Source organism: Triticum aestivum, chromosome 6A, assembly GCF_018294505.1.
Source record: "Triticum aestivum cultivar Chinese Spring chromosome 6A, IWGSC CS RefSeq v2.1, whole genome shotgun sequence".
Classification (NCBI taxonomy): Eukaryota; Viridiplantae; Streptophyta; class Magnoliopsida; order Poales; family Poaceae; genus Triticum; species Triticum aestivum.
This window is the reverse complement of record NC_057809.1, coordinates 449251076-449264479: the sequence shown is the minus strand read 5'-3', so window position 1 is coordinate 449264479 and position 13404 is coordinate 449251076.

Here is a 13404-nt window from a genome sequence, read left to right as displayed (position 1 = left end):
TTTAATGCTGGTCTTTTATTAGAGCAATGGTTAGGTCAACTGGCTTTGTTTAATTACTAAAATTGCTCGATTCAGTAAGTATGGTATGTCTGTTGTACGCTATTTTGTGTTCCCAAATTAGCAAGCGATGTTAAATTATGCAATGACGTACCCGGGCAAATTTCCACCAAAATTTATCAAACTCATCCCATGTGCGTAAAGCAGAAGAATCATTTGCGATGCACACAATCGTTCAAAGTGAATGGTCCGGTGGCACCGCGCGCAAAGTTTCCCTCCACATTTCCAAAATTTTGGCCTACCGCCAAAATATCTACCCCCGCCCCCCTTCCCCCCTTCCTCACCCCCTTTTCTCCCCGACTACAAGTCACATTTCCCCTGTTTCTGCCTTCCTTCCTTCCTTGCTAAGCTATAGTGGCTTCCTCGCTCTCGCCGTCTCGCATCCTACCGTCGGGGTCGCCATGGTCTTCTTCAAAGGCCTCTCCAGCGGTTCCTCCTCCGGCAACTACTCCTTCACCACCCGGGTATGCCTATCTTCTCTCTCTCGGGCTATGACTTGGAATGGAGGATTTTTACCCAGCGGTCGATTTGAGTCATTTCTTCCTCTTGTAGCTCCCTAAGACCATCAGTGGCAACGAATGGAACGGGGTGGCTGAAGATCTATCTACTTGTTGTGACCATCAATCTCCATGCGTGAAGCTAGTTGCGTTTGATTCTATGGACAGTGGGAGGAAGTTTCTGGCATGTGCAGAGAAGGTTAGACCCTCTTTCGTTGTTGCAAATCATTTGTTAGATGTGATTCAGACACTGTCACGGTCTCAACCCATTCATACCACACCTTCAACCAAACACGTCCTAAGATAGTGTCAAAATTCTAGTAAATCCAAAACTCGTCTGAAATTTATGAAACTTGGCATGCTATCATGTAGCGGCATCAACATGCCGTCGTAACATTTTTGTCCCTTTTGGGGCAGGTTTGGGTACAAGCTTCTCACAAACCTGATCTTCTCACAACAAGCGTGATGGTTTCGGTAGGGAACGTGCCACCTTTGGGGACAAAACGATATCCGTTTCCTCTTGCTTTCAAAATATTTCGAGTGTCAACATAGAACAACAAGAGTGTTGTATTCAATTTTGGAATTTTTCGGAGTTTGTTTGGACATTTTTATGCATTAACTGAGTTTTCAATGCATTTATGTGCATAATTCAAATTTCAACTACATGCACATGCTCCAGTGCATATAAATTGGTTGAAAAAATCAAATATGTGTCCTTGGGTGCATGCTTAGGTCTCATGCAAGAAATGGGAATGAAATTCAAACACCAGGGCACCGTTGATTGCCTGCAAAACATTGAGATGCCTGGTTTTTAAATTCTAGTAAATACAAAAATCGTTTGAAATTCATGAAACTTGGAATGCTATCATGGAGCGGCATCAACATGTCGTGGTACAAATTTTGTCCCATTTGGGGCAGGTTTGGGTATATGCTTCTCACAAACCGGAGCTTCTCACAACAAGCATGATGGTATTCGATAGGGAACGTCCCATCTTTGGGGACGAAACGATATCCATTGCCTCTTATTACTTTCAATTTTTTCCCTCGTGTCAACATAGAATAACAGGAGTGTTGTGGGATTTTTTGTGATTTTTCGGGGTTCGTTTGGACATTTTTATGCATTAACTAAGTTTTCAATGCATTTATGTGCATAATTCAAATTTGAACTACATGCTCATGCTCCAGTGCATATAAATTGGTTGAAAAATCAAATATGTGTCCTTGGGTGCATCTTTAGGTCCCATGCAAGAAATGAGAATGAATATAAAACACCAGGGCACCATTGATTGCCGGCAAAACATTGAGATACCTGGTTTTTAAATTCCAGTAAATCCAAAACTCGTCTGAAATTCATGAAACTTGGCATGCTATCATGGAGTGGCATCAACACGTCGTGGTACAAATTTTGTTCCATTTGGGGCAGGTTTGGGTGTACGCTTCTCACAACAAGCATGATGGTTTTTGGTAGGGAACGTCTCACCTTTGGGGACGAAACAATATCCATTACCTCTTATTGCTTTCAGTTTTTTTTCTCATGTCAACATAGAACAACAGGAGTGTTGTGTGAATTTTTGTGATTTTTTGGGGTTCGTTTAGACATTTTTATGCATTAACTGAGTTTTTAATGCATTTATGTGCATAATTCAAATTTGAACTACATGCACATGCTCCGGTGCATATAAATTGGCTGAAAAATCAAATCTATGTCCTTGGGTGCATGCTTAGGTCCCATGCAAGAAATGGGAATGAATTTCAAACACCAGGGCACCGTTGATTGCCGGCAAAACATTGAGATGCCCGGTTTTCAAATTCTAGTAAATCCAAAATTCTGTTAACCATTCACATGACGTCACGTGTCTTGGTTTTAATGGCTCTAGGAGGTGCCGCGCGGACAGGTGCTTGACCTTAACTGAACAGGAGGCGTGCAAGCGCCATTCGGTGCGCAGGCTGACAGAGAGGCGTTCAAGATGTCCTCAAGTGCGCAGGCTCACCGGGAAGCGTGCGAGCTGTACGCTGCGCAGGCTCACTGGGAAGGGAGCCCTTTGACTTCCATGACCGCCCGCCTTGCTCACATCCTCTCCATTAAAGGCGCCGAAGCCATAGTTTAATTCGCTTTTTAAATATAAAACACTCATCACAAACATTTTAGTTAGAACACCTGTATGCAAACCGACAGCTTCCCCAGGAAGCCAAGATAAAATTGCCGAGTAGGATTTCTGCAGCTCTTGATCGCAAACGATTTAGATAGAACACTCGTATGCAAAGTGAGAGTAGCACAGGATTTGTTCATCCCTTCAACGCAAACGATTGTTTTGGATGACCCGTGTGCAATCATGTACAAATAATTTGGTAAGATTTGCATCTGTCATATTGGGTATGTTGCCATTTGTCAAATTGGAAAGATTTACATTTGTTGATCTAGTAATGTTGCCATTTGTCAATCCTTATAACACTGCGATTTGTCAAAATATGCAGCTAGAAATCATTTGCACTATGTAATTTTTGCAACTAAAATTCAGTAATTAAGCATAAATTTCATTCATAGATTAAGCAGTCGTTCTTAATTTATACAAACAGTTCAACTCGACAGCTGAACTGACCAAACTTCTCCCCAATTGTTGCCAACCACGTACTGAAATAGCTAGTTCAACTATATATACTAGCTAATTTTAAGTACGTTGTACAGTTCGACCACACATCTATAGTCAGATGAACGGAACAAAATAGCCCCTAAATACTACTACTACCATGGAGGGGCTTTGTGCTACTTCCGGCAGCCTCTCCTCTGCCGAGCGTGCTCAGTAAGTGGCAGAGGAGGAGGAGCCTACCGACGAGCTGGACAAATGCAATACGGTGACTGCCGCTGCTGCACGTTCAGCGATGCTCGCCAGCTTGAACGCCCACTGCCGCTCCAGATAATCCCTCTCGAAGCGGCCGGACTGCTCATAGATCTTCTGATTCCTCGCCTTTGTGTCGGCGTGTGCCGCGGCCACGGCTGCAGTAAGGCTCTTTGCATGCTCGACGAGGCGCTCCTCCTCCTCCCGTAGGAACTCGATGTAGCGCGCAAGGTCACTGACGCATGTGCGGGCCTCCACCTCCGCCTCCCTCCTTCGGGCGGCGGTGGCGGAGCGGGTGATGATCCTGGCGGTCGACGGTGGGCTGGCAGCCACGGTGGCCGACGATGGGGTGGCGGCCATGACCACCACCTCCCACCTTCGGGTCGCGGTGGCGGAGCGGGTGATGGCCACGATGGCCGGCAGTAAGGTGGCGGCCACGACGGCCACCTCCCGCCTTTGGGCCGCGGCGGCGGAGCAGGAGATGGCCCTAACTTTCGACGGTGGTGTGGCGGCAACGGCGGCCGGCAACAGCTGCCGACGGGCAGCGGCGGCGGAGTGTGTGGTGGGTGTTCCGCGCAGACCCAACAAGGACGCCACGCTCACTACACTACGCCGGGGACTGCGCCGCCGCCGCGGTGTAACCTCCCAGCTAGAGCTGTCCTCTGATGACGGCGGAGTGGCTGAGCGACGATGACAGACCGGTGTCATTGGCGATTGTGGGAGAAGAAGACGAGATAAGCTATAGGGAGGGAGGGGAAAATGTGACGCATGACTCGCCGGCTGTGAGGTTTTTTAATAGCAGGCCGGCAAGCATTGGGATTTGGGGGATTTCAACGAGTCGGGCGGGAAGCTTGCGCGGGAACCTGCGAGGTTGCGTGGGAACGAGCTCACCAACGATTCGTTGGCGCCACCGTTTGGCCAAAAGAACATCCCCGCGCGCTGCGCAAGCTTGCGTTGTAAGCCGTCTACGGCAGCGGGGTGACAAGACGTGCGAGAGGAGGACGAGAGGACATGTACACATATAGTTAATAAAAAATGTTTACGATTTAATTGCCTACTATACCTCTATCCTGGTTTATAAGTAGGATTTAACTAATAAAATATGAATGCATGTCGCCATAGATTATATCGTTGGAGTCGTATTTGAACATGGTTTCAAGCTATACAATTTTTGTAACATGCATTAACACTTTTTTGGTTAAATTTAAGCTTATACACCATCAAGCGTTTGCCCGCAACACATGGCTTATTCCATCACAAATAGCTCTGATGGTTCAACTATCTGCCACGTATCACACACGCAACTCTAATCGGATTCGTGCTTGATGTCTCCGACATCGCTCACACAGTTCGTCTTATTCGCCACGTATCACTGTGTCGTCCTTTGCTCGCGTTCCTCGGCAAGCTCTGCTCACTGTTAGGTGCCGCGGTGCGCTCTGTCGCATCGATGGCGCTCTCTGCTTGCATCCGTCGGCGCACTCGGCTTGTGGACAACTTTTCCTTGAGGCGACCGCGGAGTGCTCTGCTCGCGTCCCTCCGCGCGCGCTCTGCCAGTGGTTGGGCATGCGCACGATCACGTCGGGGGCCCCATATGCATGCGGTTGCGCTGCGCGCGTTGCCACGCGATGCAGTTACGTGCGACACGATGGAGTTACGCGCTGCATATTAGAAGTGCCATTAGGGCCTGCCGATTATTGGTCGTCCGGCTTCCCCTTTAATTCTCGCGGCCATTATAACCTAGTCTCTTCAACCTTTCGATCGCGCCCCACAACACAACAAGCACACCCACGATGACACATAGAGAGGGGATGCCCGGCGGCGCTCCAATGGAGTTTGGCGAGCATAGAGTGGAGACCCAGGCGAGGGAGACGGATCTCTCGGTGGTGTACACCATCGACCCGGCCGTGGTGGACGACTACATCAACATCGTTGAGCAGTTGCTTGCTGGAGACAAGTACAAGGTGGTCGGCATTGACCTCCAGTACACCGCCGGTCGTCCCGGCATAGATCAGAAGGTTGTCATCGCCCAGTTGTGCGTGCGCCATCATGTCCTCATCTACCACTACTGCATGGCCACAGAGCCTTGCGACCGTTTCAACAGGTTTGTCAATAGCACTGACTACAAGTTCACCACGGTGGATACCACCAACGATGTAAAAGCGCTCAGTGTTATGGGCTTGGCCTGCAAGAACCTTGTCGAAATCCGTGACCACTACATGGTCTGGGGCAGTAGGAAGAAGGACTCCCTGGTCGAACTCGCCTCGGCCATCATCGACCCCTACTACGAAAAGACAAAGCAGGATGCCTAGAGAATAAGTCTCGTATCCTGGCACGGGGCCTGGATGCGGCAACTGGATGAACCTCACCTCAGTTTTGCGGCCAAGAGCGTGTACACATGCTACGAGATGCATAGGTGGATCGTTGACATGAGGAAGTTCCTTGTTACCCAAATCGACGAGCCCGGATCGAGCCACAAGCAGAGCAAGCGTCACAAGAAGTTGATGATGATCAGATGATCGTTTATGCTAGTTAATCATGCATGTAATATATAGTTTACTTTATTGGTGTGTGTGGAAACATCATGTGTGTAGTAGCCACCTATGTAGTTATGCATGTAATAGTTTACTTTGGTGTGTGCAAATGCCATGGTTGTAGTAGCCACCTATGTAAGTGGATGTTTAATTTAGTTATGCAAGCATGTCCTTATAAGTGTGTGTGTGTGTGTGTGTGTGTGTGTGTGTTGTTATTCTGTATGCAATCCCATCGCACAACACACACGTCTTATTAGCAGCAACCATCTGTGTTATTATCGGTCTTCACATACATTTCTGATTACAGACATGTTTGCCGCGTATCACACACATCTTGTTAAGTTGAACCGTTTTTGTTCTCATGTCTCAACGCAAATAGTTCATCCGAGTGAACCGCATGTCGTATATCGCACACACCTTGATCTGGCTGACCGTTCCTTTTGTGTTGCCTAATCACAAATAGTTCATCCGAGTGAACTGTATGTTGTGTATCGCACACGCCTTCATCTGGCTTCCCGCTTCTTTTGTTCCACCTCATCGCAAACAGTTAATTGAACTGAACCGTATGCCCTTCATCGCACACGCAACTAAAACCTGAACCGTGTTTGATGCATCCGTCATCTCAAACATTTTACACATTTCTGACGGTTTTCATATAGCACCGTTTGCGATTATTGCATCGCACACGGTTTCTCGAAGGGTCTTTGATCATAGTGTCGCGTTAGCAGCATCCTGCAATAGTGGTTCATAGTAGGATTCGCCCCCCCCCCCTTTCCTATTCCAAGAAGGGGAAGGAGGGAAGGAGAGGGAGAGGGAAAGGAAGGGGGCGCGCCCCCTCCCTCTAGTCCAATTCGGACTGCCCTTGGGGGGGTGCCACCTTGAGGACTTCCCTCTCCTACTCCCTTATGGTCCATTAGGACCCATAACTTCCCCGGGGGGTTCCGGTAACCTCTCGGTTCCCCGATAAATATCCAAAACGCCTCGAAATCTTTCCGGTGTCCGAATACCTTCGTCCAATATATCAATCTTTACATCTCAACCATTTCTAGACTCCTCGTCATGTCCGTGATCTCATCCGGGGCTCCGAACAAACTTCAGTCATCAAATCACATAACTCATAATACAAATCGTCATCCAACGTTAAGCGTGCGGACCCTACGGGTTCGAGAACTATGTAGACATGACCGAGACACATCTCTGGTCAATAACCAATAGCGGAACCTGGATGCTCATATTGGCTACTACATATTCTACGAAGATCTTTATCGGTCAAACCGCATAACAACATACGTTATTCCCTTTATCATCGGTATGTTACTTGCCCGAGATTCGATCGTCCGTATCATCATACCTAGTCCAATCTCGTTACGGCAAGTCTCTTTACTCATTCCGTAATGCATCATCCTGCAACTAACTCATTAGTTACATTACTTGCAAGGCTTATAGTGATGTGCATTACCGAGAGGGCCCAGAGATACCTCTCCGATACTTGAAGTGACAAATCCTAATCTCGATCTATACCAACTCAACAAACACCATCGGAGACACCTATAGAGCATCTTTATAATCACCCAGTTACGTTGTGATGTTTGATAGCACACAAAGTGTTCCTCCGGTATTCGGGAGTTGCATAATCTCATAGTCAGAGGAATATGTATAAGTCATGAATAAAGCAATAGCAATAAAACTAAATGATCATAATGCTAAGCTAACAGATGGGTCTTGTCCATCACATCATTCTATAATGATGTGATACCGTTCATCAAATGACAACACATGTCTATGGTCAGGAAACTTAACCATCTTTGATTAACGAGCTAGTCAAGTAGAGGCATACTAGGCTAGGGACACTCTGTTTGTCTATGTATTCACACATGTACTAAGTTTCCGGTTAATACAATTATAGCATGAATAATAAAAATTTATCATGGTATAAGGGAATATAAATAATAACTTTATTATTGCCTCTAGGGCATATTTCCTTCAGGTGTGTGATGTTTTCTTGCTAGATGGGGTTGGCCGCCACATTGTGCCATCAATGTGAGAAGCCATTCTCTTTTTCCCACTACTTGGTTGGGGTTGGATGCAAAATCCAAGTGAAACCCCCAAATGGAAAACCCTCTTTGAAGACCTCAGGAATCCCACCAAGAAGAAGAATAATGATGGGACAAGCTCCCATCAATCTACTGGACTGAATGACGATGATGACCAAACTAGAGGGTCCGCCGGACATGAGACGAGCAAAAGATGTGTAGGTACTTGAGGGGGGTGGGAGAAGGATAGGGTCGTGTGTGACAAGAAAGATGTCCGCCGCATGGATGGACATATTTTCCAATAAAGGGGTGGACAGGAAGAAAAGTCAGGAGAAGAAGGAAGAGAGGTATGAGGCCTTCTTGGGTGTGCAAAAGGAGATGAAGTAGTTTGACCGGGAGAGGATGCAGGATAGGATGACCATTGAGAGAGAGGATGGAGATGGAGAAGGCGAACATATTGGAGAAAATTAATCTTGCAAAAACAAGGCATATGAGACCATTGAGCTTGAGAGAGAAAAGGTGAGGCTTGCGAGGATTACGGAGGAGTCAGGGATCATGTTGGCCAACACTGGCCTTATGTATGATCATGTCAATGAGTGGTTCATCAACCAAAAAAGGAGCACAAGAAAAATCGATCTATTCATTCGTGTATTGCTCATGTATGGATTATTGAATTTTATTTGTTGTGGATGTGTTGAATTGTATATTTGTTCAATTGGTTGCTCACACAAATCTGAAGAAGTTATCACACATGAGCCACATGCAGGGCAATTGGTTTTGTGTTGTGTTGATCGAATGATATACGTGCGGGTCTTTGTATGGGTTGTGGTTTTAAATACAAAAGATGTGGTTGCCTGGGCGGATAAATGGGTCGACCCGCTCCTGTCCGGAGGCGCATCCAAATGCACCAATGAACATATAAAAGGTCAAACTAGGCAAATATGATTAGAGAGATGTTCTTAGTGAACATGTGAAAGTGCAATCATGCCCTTAATTGTATTTTAAAGTTGATGACAGTATACACATAGAGGACTAACAATGTTTGTCAAGTATATCTCAGGTTTAGTCCCCTCAGGATTGTGTGTGTGGAGCATGACTCAGAACATACATATATTTCTCAAGAACGAAGAAACAAGACTACTGGCTTAGGATTTTATGTTTGCTCTTGAGTATAGGGATCCCACACTATTAAAAGGGGAACGTGGGATCTCAAGAAAGACTTGCTCAATAATCATCTACCCATTTTTTTCATCTGATCTATCTCTCTCTCTCTCTCTCTCGGATGTCCGAGACTTGTCGGACGACCGGTATCCACCGGACGTCTGGTACTTCCTACACAGAGCAAAAATGTCGGATTTCTGTGTCCATCGGACGTCCGAAATTTCCTTTACAAAGCCAAAACGTGGGATTTCCAGTGTCCACTGGACGTCCGACACTTCCTTTACAGAACCAAAAACATCAGATGTCCGGTATCCACCGGACATCCGGTACCTTCTATATAGAGCCAAAACGCCGGATTTCCCGTCCTCGTCGGACGTCCGGTGTCTGCCGAGGCCTCGAACGTCCGACAACTTCCGCTCTCAAGTGGCTCCAACGGCTACTTATTGAGGGATACTATAAATACCTCTCAGCTATTCTGTGGGAGGTTTGACCATTCAATTTGAACATCCTCAACAACACTTTTCACTCTCTCTCTCTCTCTCTCACACACACTCATACACCAAATCTTAGACCCCTAAGGGATATGGGAGCATTTGAGAGAAGTTGTCCACTCAAGTGATAGATCCACTCATTCCCCCTCTTTGCACCAAAGGAATTCGTGATTTGAGCAAGTCTTGATCTTTTCCCCATTTTTCTTGTTACTCTTGGAGGTTGGAGACTCCTAGGTGGTAGGAGTACTCCAGTGAGGAATCGTTCATTGTGATTACCCCCGGAAAGTTTGTGAGGGTTTGGAGACCACCCCAAGGTCTACCACTAGTGGTTGAGAATCGCCTTCGTGGTGATATCTTAAAAAGGGAATAGGGTAAGCCTTCGTGGCGTTGGTGTGCCTTCGTGGTAACACCCACCTCTTTAAATGGTGACGTAGCTTCCCTCAAGGAAGTGAACATCGGCATACATCCTCGTCTTTACTTATCATATATTGTGCTTGCTTACTCTCATACTTGTGATACTTGTTCACCTTGCTTAGCTCTTAGCATCATACTTGTAATTGTTAGGCTCACCTTTATATTCCGCATTATTGCCTAAAATTGCTAAGTAACATTTAAAATTTGCAATTGTACCTATTCACCCCCTTCCTCTAGGTCCATCTCGATCCTTTCAACATTATCACGACCTTCATTTCCACACTTGAACATGCACTATGTTTGTGACTTTTCCCCCTGAGAGTAGGACAATAGTGTTACAAGATGCTTACAGTCGTTGTGAGCAACTACCAAGCGGAAAACACACCTAGCTCGCACCTTATGGTACTCTTTCACAAAACGGCAACGACCTTTCCCTTTTTACTTTGTGTCATTGCATCTATGTTTTCCTGGCATGCCTTTTGCGAGGGTGGGGGTGGGGGGGTGAGGAGCGGTGCCACAGTCATGTGACAGGGCTATATCTTGCTTACTTTAAAACGTAGCATGGCGACACTTCTAGTTTTGGATGCGCTCACGACTTAGTGGACCACCTGATTAAACTAGTTATGAGAAGGCTTTACAAATCGGTACATATTGGTTTTAGAATTTTTCATCCTGGTTTTTTCTATTTTGCTGTGTTTTTACTCATATTCTTTGATTTTTTTTCTGTTCTAATACATGTATACTTTTCTTACTATACATTGTACATTTTTCATATACACATGAACAATATTGACACACATTGTACATTTTATAAATACATGATGAACTTTTTTTATACACATATTTTGAATATTTTTAATACATATTAGACATTTTTAGAATGCACATTGAACATTTTTTCACCTATGAAGCATCTATTTTAAATTATGTGGATATTTTCTTACATTGTATGAACTATTTTTCCAAATGTCATGAACATATTTACAGAAAGCGTGATTTTTTAATGACATGAAATATATTTATAGAAATACCCAAACATTTTTTACAATATGTTTTTTAAAATATAACTAGCAATTTTTTAAATGAGTGATTTTTTTAAAAATGCTATAAACATTTCTTTAAATATGTGAACCTTTTTTTTAAATTATGTAATTTGTTTCAAACGTCAGAAATATGATTTTAAAATGCATGAACATTTTTTAAATGGCACTAACATTTTTAATGCTACTAATTTTTTAAAAAGTTGCACGAACATTTTTTACATTGTATGAACATTTTGTAATGTGCAATGAATACTTCTAAAAATTTAAACTAATTAATTTCTGAAATATATGTATTGGGAATATTTCAAAATACAAACAAAAATAGAAATAAGAAGAGAAAAGTGAATATAAAAACTAATAAACGTATAAAACAAACGAAAGAATGTAAAGAACTAGGGTTTCGCAGTCTTCAAGCGCTCGACGCCGGAATCCTATCTCCGGCTCTGTGCGTGGGCGTGATTGAATCTTCTCGACTCGGGTTGACCAAGGTGGAGCCCTGTGACCTTACCCAGCCTTGGACGGGGGATCTGTCTGCCTTACGAGGAGCGCGAGTGCTTGCCAGATCGGATCGCGGCTATGGCGCAAGGTAGAGGATCTCAGAGGGAGAAGGGGAAGGAGACAGCGGAAGATCTACTAGCTCGCCTTACCTTGCAGGAGGAGGAAGAGGATGATTTTGTTTGGGAGGAGGAACTCCCGGACTTGATGGAACCGGCGCAATGGCTAGCGATCGCTAGGGTGCACACATCAAAAACTTTTAGCCCTAATGCCTCTATGGCGATATGAGGGCAGCCTGGAACCCGACAAAGGCGGTAGTCTGGAGGAAGATCAGGGAGAACCTATTTACAGCGCAGTTTGGGTGCCTTGCAGATTGGAAGAAAGCTATGCTAGATGGTCCATGGCTGTTTAGGGATCAGGCTGTGATTTTGGAGGAATATGATGGGTTCAAAAAACCTGACTCGTTCAAGCTGGATAAGATCGAGGTATGGGCTCAGATCCATCGTCTGTCGGACAAATTTCTTATTGAACAGGCAGTGAGAGGGTTGGCTTCACGGATTTGTGAGGTGATGGAGGTGCAACTAAAGCTGCCGACTGGTTTTTTCGGTGAGTTCATGAGAGTCAGAGTGAAGATAGATGTGAATGCAAAAATTAAGAGGTTTGACACTGGAAAGAAAGGTTGAGAGGGTGAAATATCAAGTCAAGTATGAGAAACTACCTATATTCTGCTATAATTGCGGAGAGTTTGGGCATTGGCACGAGGAGTGTGGCAACGGGGTTCACGATGAATCAACCTTTGAGTGGGGTGCTTTCTTATTTGCAGATAATGTGAGAGTTCGATCAGCAAGAAGGGGTATGCTCAATTTCAGAGGGGGAGAGGAGGTTTTGCTATGGGGGGACGCGGCAGAGGAAGAGAACAATATAATCCGAATCAGAGCTGGCGTTTTAACGCAAGACCGCCGCAGGCCCATCCCGCAGCAGATGATTTGGAGGGGAAGGCAAAGGAAGGAGACGGCATGAATATGTCACACCAGCAACAACACGAACAAAGGCAGCCGCATGTCCAGGACCATAACGAGAAGGCTGACTCTGCTGCTACTTATGAGAGCCCGAAGGAGATGGATGTGAGCTTGGTACAGAAGACTAGCAGGCAGCCAGTGGCAATGGAAGACGCAGTGTTTCAATCAAACAAAAGAGGAGCGCGGGAGAATGGAAGCAAGACGGATGATGAAGCAGCGGGTGGCTTGGGGTCCTCGCTAGTGGTTCAGGACAAACTGCCTCCTGTTCCCCCGCTCCCGCCTGTGTATGTGTCACCAAGGAAGGAATATAAGAGGAAGAAGAAAGATGACAAGGAAGGACAACCAGAGGTACATGACAGGGATATGGAAGTGAGTGCAACACCTAATGATGCGACAACGGTGGGCTCCCTCGAGGAGTGCCGCCGAGCACAATGAATCTCTTAAGTTGGAACTGCCGGGGTTTAGGCAACGCCCCGACAGTTCAAGAGCTGCGCGATCTTGCGCTAAAGTTTGCCCCTAAAGTACTCTGTGTATTGGAAACACAAATAAATAGAGATCGAGCTGAAAATTTAGCTAGTACTTTAGGTTTTGATTGCTCTTTTGCTGTTAGTTCCATGGGTAGGAGTGGTGGACTCGTGATGTACTAGAATAATGAAATAAAGGTGGAGAATTTGGGCTACTCGCAATATCACATAGATGTTAAGGTATCTGATTTGGGGGGTGAGCCATGGAGACTTTCTTGTTTCTATGGGGAGGCCCAAACTCACCTTCGGCATAGAACATGGGATACAATGAAAAATCTGGCTTCTCTCCACGATATGTCGTG